We start from the raw sequence: 9,922 nt of genomic DNA, 5'->3' as shown, positions 1-9,922 counted from the left end.
TCCCATCGATGTAGACAACACTACTACCCTCTCTGAGTCATTGACACCCATGCCCGTCACCCCCGCCAATTGTTCCGGACCTTTAATTCTCTCCTCAGGCCCCCTGTTCCTCCCCCTCCCCCATCCCTCAACCCCAACGATCTGGCCACCTACTTCATCACGAAAATGAACACCATCAGGTCTGAGCTCCCCAAAGTCACCCCTCCCCCTTCTGTCTCCCCTGCCCCGCCTCCCCCCCCCGCAACCCTCTCCCCTACTTTCCCATCTTTCCCTGCAGTTTCCTCAGAGGAGATCTCCTCCCTCCTCGCAAGTGCCACCCCCTCCACCTGTGCTTCGGACCCCATTCCCGCTTACCTTATAAAAACCATCGCCCCTTCCCTCCTCCCCTCCTTAACTTCTATCTTTAACCGCTCACTCTCCAAAAGCTTCTTCCCCTCTGCCTTCAAACATGTCCATGTCTCGCCCATCCTTAAAAAACCCTCTCTCGACCCCACTTCCCCTTCCAGTTGTCACCCTATCTCCCTACTACTCTTCCTTTCCAAGCTCCTAGAACGAGTCGTCTACACTCGCTGCCTAGAATTCCTTAACTCCAATTCTCTCCTGGACCCCCTCTGATCTGGCTTCCGTCCCTTCCACTCTACCGAGACTGCTCTCTCAAAGGTCACCCGTGACCTCCTTCTTGCCAAATCCAATGGCTCCTACTCTATCCTAATCCTCCTCGACCTCTCAGCTGCCTTTGACACTGTAGACCATCCCCTTCTTCTCCACACCTTATCTCACCTTGGCTTCACGGACTCCGTCCTCTTCTGGTTCTCCTCTTATCTTTCTGGCCCTTCATTCTTGGTCTCCTTCACGGGCTCCTCCTCTCCCTCCCATCCTCTAACTGTAGGAGTTCCTCAAGGGTCAGTTCTTGGCCCTCTTCTGTTCTCCATCTGCACTCACTCCCTCAGTGAACTCATCCACTCTCACGGCTTCAACTATCATCTCTATGCGGATGACACTCAAATCTACATCTCTGCCCCGTCCTCTCCCCCTCCCTACAGGCTCGTATCTCCTCCTGCCTCCGGGACGTCTCTACCTGGATGTCTGCCCACCACCTAAAACTCAACATGTCCAAAACTGAGCTCCTCATCTTCCCTCCCAAGCCCTGTCCTCTCCCTGACTTCCCTATCACCGTGGATGGTATGACCATCCTTCCCATCTCTCAGGCCCGCAACCTCGGTGTCATCTTTGACTCGGCTCTCTCATTCACCCCACACATCTGATCCGTCACCAAGACCTGCCAGTCTCACCTTTATAATATCACCAAGATCTGCCCTTTCCTCTCCACCCAAACGGCTATCTTACTGTTACGGGCTCTCGTAATATCCCGGATGGATTATTGTGTCAGCCTTCTCTCTGATCTCCCTTCCTCCTCTCCCCGCTCCAGTCTATTCTTCACTCTGCCGCCCGGCTCATCTTCCTGCAGAAACGCTCTGGGCATGTCACTTCCCTTCTTAAAAACCTCCAGTGGTTGCCCATCGACCTCCGCACGAAACAAAAACTTCTCACTCTAGGCTTCGAGGCTCTCCATCACCTTGCCCCTTCCTACCTCTCCTCCCTTCTCTCTTTCCACTGCCCACCCCGCACGCTCCGCTCCTCTGCCGCCCACCTCCTCACCGTCCCCCATTCTCACCTACCCTGCCGTCGACCCCTGGGCCACGTCCTCCCGTGGTCCTGGATTGCCCTCCCTCCTCACCTCTGCCAAACTAATTCTCTTCCCCTCTTCAAAACCCTACTTAGAGCTCACCTCCTCCAAGAGGCCTTCCCAGACTGAGCTTCCCCTTTTCCCTCTGCTCCCTCTGCTGCCTCTCTGCCCCCCCTTCACCTCCCCTCAGCTAAGCCCCCTTTTCCCCCCCTTTCCCCCTGCTCCTCCCCCCTCCCTTCCCCTCTCCTCAGCACTGTGCTCATCCGCTCATTTGTATATATTTTTATTACCCTATTTATTTTGTTAATGAGACGTACATCCCCTTGATTCTATTTATTGCTATTGTTTTTGTCTGTCTGTCTCCCCCGATTAGACTGTAAGCCCATCAAAGGGCAGGGATGGTCTCTATCTGTCGCCAAATTGTACATTCCAAGCGCTTAGTACATTGCTCTGCACATAGTAAGTGCTCAATAAATACTATTGAATGAATGAATGATTGAAAAGCCCATAACCTTGGCAATATCCGTAACTCATCTCTCTCATTTAACCTTAATATTCAATCCGCCACCAAATCATGTAGGTTCTACCTTTACAACACTGGTCAAATCCCTTTTCTCTCCATCTAAACTGCTATTATGCTGTTCCAAGCACTTATCATATGCCATCTTAACTACTGTGACTGCCTCGCTGACCTCTCTGCCTCTGTCTCTCCCCACTCCAATCCTTACGTCGCTCTGCTGCCCTGATCATTTCTCCAAAAGAGTTCAGTCCACATCTCCCCACTCTTCAAGTACCTCCAGTGGTTGCCCATCCACCTCTGCATCAAACAGAAACTCCTCATCATTGGCTTTAAAGCATTCAGTCAGCTTACCTCCCTCACCTTTCCTCACTGGTTTCCTACTACAACACAGCCTGCATGCTTCGCTCCTCCAAGTTCAACCTACTCAGTGTACCTCAATCTTGTCTATCTCACTGCCGACCCCTTACCCGCATCCACCCTCTGGCCTGTAACTCTTTTCCCCTTCATATCTGACAGACCAACACTCTTTCCACCTTCCAAACCTTATTAGAATGACATCTCCTCCCAGGAGGTCTTTCCTGACTAAGCCCTCATTTCCCCTACTCTTTCTTCCTTCCGCATCACCTATGCACTTGGATCTCTACCTTTTAAGCACTTGATATTCACCCCACCCTCAGCCCCACAGCACTTATGTCTTAATCCATAAATTATTTTAACATCTGTCTCCCCCTCTAGATTGTAAGTTCCTAGTGGGCAGGGAACATGTCTACTGACTCTGTTGGGTTTTCCCAAGTGCTCTGCACACAGTAAGCACTCAGTAAATATTACTGATTGATTCACTGATATGTACATAAATGTTGTGGGGCTGATAGTGGGGTGAATATCAAGTGTTCAGGGGTACAGAGCCCAGTGCCTAGGCAACCCAGAGGGGAGGGCAAGTAGGGAGAATAGTGATTTTAGGAGGACTTTGAAGGTGGGGAAAGTGGTAGTTCATCAGATAGAAAAGGGGAGTTCATTCCTTCAATCGAATTTATTGAGTGCTTACTGTGTGCAGAACACAATACTAAGCACTTGGAAAGTACAATACAGCAGTAAAGAGAGACAATCCCTGCCCACAACGGGCTCACAGTCTATTGGGGGGTGTGTGTGTGTATGTGTGAGAGAGACAGACATCAATACAAGTAAACAGGTATCAATAAAAATAAATAAAATTATAGACATATACATTTGTACATATGTTCTGTGGGGTGCGGAGGGGGGAGAGAGCAAAGGGAGTGAGTCAGGGTGGCACAGAAGGGAGTGGGAGCTGAGGAAAGGTGGGGGTTAATCTGGGAAGGCCTCTTGGAGGAGGTGCGCCTTCAGTAGGGCTTTGAAGGTGGGGAGAGTGATTGTCTGGCAGATTTGAGGAGGGAGGGAGTTCCAGGCCAGAGGTAGGATGTGGGCAAGGGGTCAGTAATGGGGTAGACAAAACTGAGGTACAAAGAATACATTGGCTTTAGAGGAGTGAAGTGTGTTGGGTTTTTTAAAAAATCATATTTGTTAAATGCTTTCTATGTGCCAGGCACTGTACTAAGTTCCAGGGTAGAAACAAGATAATCAGGTTGGACGCAGTCCATGTCCCACATGGGGCTCACGGTCTGAATCTCCACTCTGCAGATGAGGTAACTGAGGCACAGAAAAGTCACGTGACTTTGCCAAGGTCACACAGCAGGCAAGTGGTGAAGCCGGCATTAGAACCCAGGTCCTTCTGACTCCCAGGCCCGGGTTCTATCCACTAGGCCATGGTGTGTAGTAATAATAATTATTGTGGTATTTGTTAAGCACTTACTCTGTGCCAAGCACTAGAGTAGATACAAAATAATCACATCAGATGAAGTCCCTGTCCGGGGGGGCTTACAGTCTAGGAGGGAGGAAGAACATGTACTGAATCCCCATTTTATAGCTGAGGAAACTGAGGCACAGAGAAGTTAATTAACTTGCCCAAGGTTACACAGCAGGCAGATGGTGGAGCGGGGATTAGAACCCAGATCTTCTGACTCCCAGGCCTGTGCTCTTTCCACTAGGACACGCTGCTTCTCAGCAAACTAAGGTAGGAGGAAGAGAGCTGACTGAGTGCTTTAAAACTGGTGGTAAGGCATTTCTGATGCAGAGGTGGATGGGCCACCACTGGAGACCTTTGAAGAGAAAAATGATCTGGGCGGTAGAGTGAAATATGTGCTGTAGTGAGGAAAGACAGGAGGCAGGAGGCAGGGAAGTCAGCGAGGAGGCTGCTGCAATAATCAAGGCAGAATATGGTGGCTACTTGGATTAACCTGGTGGCGGTTTGGATGAAAAGGAAAGGGCAGATTCTAGAGCTGTTGTGAAGGCAAAGGAGAGTTGACAGTGACCAGAAGAGAGTTGAAAAAACAACATGGCCTTATGAGAAAATACCCAGGTCTGGGAATCAGAGGGCAAAGTCATTTCACTTCTCTGGGCTTCAGTTCCCTCAACTGGAAAGTAGGGATTAAGACTGTGAACCCCAGATGGGACAGGAACTGTGTCCAACCTGATTCCCTTGTATTTACCCCAGCACTTAATACAGTGTCTGGAACACAGTAAGTGCTTAACAAACACCATCTCTATTATAATTGTTGTTATTATTATTAACAATAAGAAGAAACTAGCAGGAGACCCAATCCTGCAATCCTGCCCTTGGTCTGGCACCCCCTGCCCCTGACTTCTTTCTTCAGGGTGTCCCTCAAGATTCAGTTCTGGGTTCCCCTCTATTCTCCATCTCCACCCACTCCTTTGGAGAACTCATTTGCTCACATGGCTTCAACTGCCGATTCTATGCAGATGATACTCAAATCTAAATCTCCAGCCCTGATTTCTCCTCCTCTCTGCAGTCTCACATTTCCTCCTGCCTTCAAGATATTTCTGCTTAGATGCTCTCCTGTCACCTCAAGCTTAACACATCCAAAACAGAACTTAACTTTCCACCCAAACCCTGTCCATCCCCTGACTTTCCCATCACTTGTAGACGGCACCACCATCCTTCCTTGTCTCACAAGTCCGTAACCTTGGCGTTAGCCTCGATTCCTCTTTCTCATTCAACCCACATATTCAACCTATCACTAAATCCTGTCGGTTAAACCTTCACAACATTGTTAAAATCCAACCTTTCCTCTCCATTCAAACTGCTAAGACATTAATCCGAGCATTTATCTTAGCCTGCCTTGATTACTCTATCAGCCTCCTTGTTGACCTCCCTGCCTCCTGTCTCTCCCTACTCCGGTCCATACTTCACTCTGCCTCCCAGATCATTTTTCTACAAGAAGTTCAGGCCATATTCCCCCCATCCTTAAGAACCTCCAGTGGTTGCTCATCCACCTCCACATCAACAGAAACTCCTCACCCTTGGCTTTAAAGCACTCACTCACTTTGCCCGCTCCTACCTCACCTCGCTACTCTCCTACTACATCCCAGCCCACACACTTCATTCCTCTAATGCTAACCTTCTCACTGTACCTCGATCTCGTCTATCTCCCCGCCAACCTCTCGCCAACATCCTACCTCTGTCCTGGAACGCCCTCCCTCCTCATATCAGTCAGATAATTGCTCTCCCCCACTTCAAAACCGTATTGAAGGCATATCTCCTCCAAGAAGCCTTCCTTGACTAAGCCCTCCTCTCATCTTTTCCCACTCCCTTCTGTGTCACCCTGACTTGTTCCCTTCATTCATCCTCCCTCCCATCCCCACAGCACATATGTATATATCTGTGTATATCCATAATTTATTTATCTATTTATTAATTTATATTAATGTCTGTCTCCTCCTCTAGACTGGGAGCTCGTTGTGGGCAGAAATGTGTCTATTAGTTGTTACGTTGTACTCTCCCCAAGCACTTAGTGCAATGTTTTGCACACAATAAATGTTCAATAAATACGATTGAATGATTGCATGAATGTACCTCGATCTCTTCCGTCTCGCCGCCGACCTCTAGCCCACATCCTGCCTCTGGCCTGGAATGCCCTCCATCTTCATATCTGACAATTAGTCTCCCCACTTTCAAAGCCTTCCCTGACTAAGCTCTTCTTTCCTCTTCCCCCCACCCCCGCATCACCCTGACTTGCTCCCTTTATTCATCTCCCCTCCCAGTTCCACAGCACTTACCTACATATCTCTAACAGATTTATTTCTCTTAATGCCTGTCCCCTCCTCTAGACTGTAAGCTCCTTGTGGGCGGGAAGCATATCTGTTATATTTTTGTGTTGTCCTCTCCCAAGTACTTAGTACATACAGTGAGCACTCATTAAATACAATTGACTGACTGATTTTTTGATAGAAGCTCAGGTTCCCAGCGGCGAATTACAGTTCAAGGGAGAAATCTTGAGGACATCAATTCCAGACTTGGCCACCAAACGGCAGTGATACCAAACAGAAATGAAGACGATGGCTGTTTCTCCCTGAGCTCATTCTCTGGTCCCCACACCGAGGGGTTTGGGGGAGGCCTAAGCCTCCCATAGCAGGGCTTAATCGGAGAATGCTCCCTAGAACTGTGCCACTCCCCGCTAGACTGCAAACTCCCCCTCTAGACTGTAAGATCATTTTATTTTGTTTTGCTTTTAATGATACTTGTTAAGCCTTTACTATGTGCCAGGCACTGTACTAAGCTCTGGTGTAATAATAATAATAATGGCACTTGTTAAGCCTTTACTATGTGCCAGGTTTTGTGCTAAGCACTGGGGTAGATACAAGCTAATCACGTTGGATACGGTCTCTGTCCCACATGGAACTCACAGTCTTTACCCCCGTTTTACAGATGAGGCCACTGAGGGACAGAGCAGTGAAGTGACTTGACCAAGGTCACACAGCAGATAAGTGGTGGAGCCGGAATTAGAACCCAGGTCCTTCTGACTCCGAGGCCTGTGCTCTATCCACTAGGCTATACTGCTTTTCGCTGTGGGTAGAGAACGTTTATACCAACTCTGTTGTATTGTATTCCCTTAAGTTTTTAGCACCGTGCTCTGCACACAGTAAGCACTTTCATAATTACCTTTTTTTAATGGTATTTAAGCACTTACTGTGTGCCAGGCACTGGACTAAACACTGGGGTACATACAGATGAATCAGGTCCATGTCCCACATAGGGCTCATTGTCTTAATCCCCATTTTACAGTCGAGGGAACCGAGGCACAGAGAAGTTAAATGACTTGCTCAAGGCCACACAGCTAGTAAGCAGTGGAACCAGGATTAGAACACTGGTCCCCTGATTCCCAGGCCTGTGCTCTTTCCACTAGGTCACACTGCTTTACATTTATCATAATAATGAAAATAATAATGGGAATTTATAATAAAAATAATTCATTTATTCATTCATTCAATTGTATTTATTTATTCATTCATTCATTCATTCCATCGTATTTACTGAGTGCTTACTGTGTGCAGAGCACTGTACCGAGTGCTTGGGAGAGTACCATATGACAATAAACAGACACATTCCCTGCCCAAAATGAGTTTACCCCCACTATTATTATAATTAGGAAGATAAACTTGGGGCACTAGAAACATAGTGGTATCACAGATATATACAGATGCCTAATGTCGGACAGCCACGAGACTCATACTCATTCACATTTTTATGCCTCCCCAAGGCCACAGCAGGAAAATAAAAATAACTTTGTGTCTGTTTCTCTCTCCAGCCCTATAATTTCTGCCTGACTACTAGGGAAGCAGCGTGGCCTAGTGGAAAGAGCATGAGCCTGGGAGTCAGAGGACCTTATCCAAGCCCTTATCCTCTAATAATAATAATAATAATTTTGGTATTTGTTAAGTGCTTACTATGTGCCAAGCACTGTTCTAATTGCTAGGGTAGATACAAGGTAGTCAGGTTATCCCACGTGGGGCTCCCAGTCTTAATCCCCATTTTACAGATGAGGTAATCGAGGCACAGAGGAGTTAAGTGACTGGCCCAAAGTCACAGAGCTGATAAGTGGCAGAGCTGGGATTTGAACCCATGACCTCTGACTCCCAAGCCTGTGCTCTTTCTACTAAGCCACGCTGCTTCAGTCTCCTTGCTCACCTCCCAGCTTGCTGTCTCTTCCCTACTCCAGTCCACACTTCACTCTGCTGCCTGGGTCATTTTTCTACACAAGCATTCAGGCCATGTTTCCCACTCAAGAACCTCCATTTGGTTGCCCGTCCACCTCCGCATCAAACGGAAACTCCTTTCCAACGGGTTTAAAGCACTCAATCACCTTGCCCCCCTCCCACCTCATCTCACTACTCTCCTACTATTACCCAGCCCGCACGCTTCATTCCTCTAATGCCAACCTTCTTGCTATACCTTGATCTCATCTGTCTCGGCACCGACCTCTAACCCCTATCCCGCCTCTGGCCTGGAACAGCCTCCCTCCTCATATCTGACAGATAATTACTCTCCCTGCCTTCAAAGCCTTACTGAAGAAGACACATCTCCTCCAAGAGGTCTTCCCTGATTAAGCCCTCTTTGCCTTTCCTTCAACATATTCAAGCCATCACTAAATCCTGACAGTTCTACTTTCACAATATCACGAAAATCCTCCCCTTCCTTTCCATCCAAACAGCTACCAACATTATTGCAAGCACTTATCCTATCCTGCCTTGATTATTGTATCATTGCTGACCTCCCTGCCTCCTGCTTCTCCCCAATCCAGTCCATACTCCATTCTGCTGCCCAGATCATTTTCCTTCAGAAACGTTCGGACCATGTTTCCCCACTGTTCAAGAAACTCCAGTGGTTGCCCATCCACCTCTGCATCAACTAAAAACTCCTCGCTGCTGTCTTTAAAGCAGTCAATCACCTTGCTCACTCCTACCTCGCCTCGCTAATCTCCTCCTAGAACCCAGGCCGCACACTTCGTTCCTCTAATACTAACCATCTCACTGTACCTCGATCTCTTCTATCTCGCTGCCAACCTCTGGCCCACATCCTACTTCTGGTCTGAATGCCCTCCCTCCTCATATCGGCCAGATAATCGCTCTCCCCCACTTCAAAGCCTTATTGGAGGCACAGCTCCTCCTCTCCTCTTCTCTCACTCCCTTCTTTGTCACCCTGACTTGCTCCCTTCATTCATTCTCCCTCCCATCCCCACAGTACATGTCTACATCTTTGCATATATTTGTAATTTTATTTATTCACTAACTTCTGTATATTAATATCTGTCTCCCCCTCTAGTCTGTGAGCTCGCTGTGGGCAGGGAATGTGTCGGTTTGTTGTTTGTATTGTACTCTCCCAAGCGCTTAGTAGAGTGCTTTGCACACCGTAACAATAATAACGGCATTTGCTAAGCGCTTACTATGTGCCAAGCACTGTTCTAAGCACTGGGGTAGATACAAAGTAATCAGGTGGTCCCACATGGGGCTCACAATGAGGTAACTGAGGCACAGAGAAGTTAAGTGACTTGCCCAAGGTCACACAGCAGACAAGTGGTGGAGCCAGGATTAGAACCCAGGTCCTTCCGACTCCCAGGCCCGTGATCTCTGGACTCTGCTGAACAACATTATCCTCCCTCAGGCTTAGTGGAAAGAGTACGGGCCTGGGAGCCAGAAGATCTAGGTTCTAATCCCTGCTCTGCCATGTACCTGCTGTGTGACCTTGGGCAAGTCACTTAACTCCTCCTTGCCTCAGTTCCCTCATCTGCAAAATGGGGATTTACTCCCTCCTCCTGTTCTCCCTCCTACTTTAACTTTGAACC

Source organism: Ornithorhynchus anatinus, chromosome 7, assembly GCF_004115215.2.
Source record: "Ornithorhynchus anatinus isolate Pmale09 chromosome 7, mOrnAna1.pri.v4, whole genome shotgun sequence".
Classification (NCBI taxonomy): domain Eukaryota; kingdom Metazoa; phylum Chordata; class Mammalia; order Monotremata; family Ornithorhynchidae; genus Ornithorhynchus; species Ornithorhynchus anatinus.
This window is presented reverse-complemented; position numbering follows the sequence as displayed.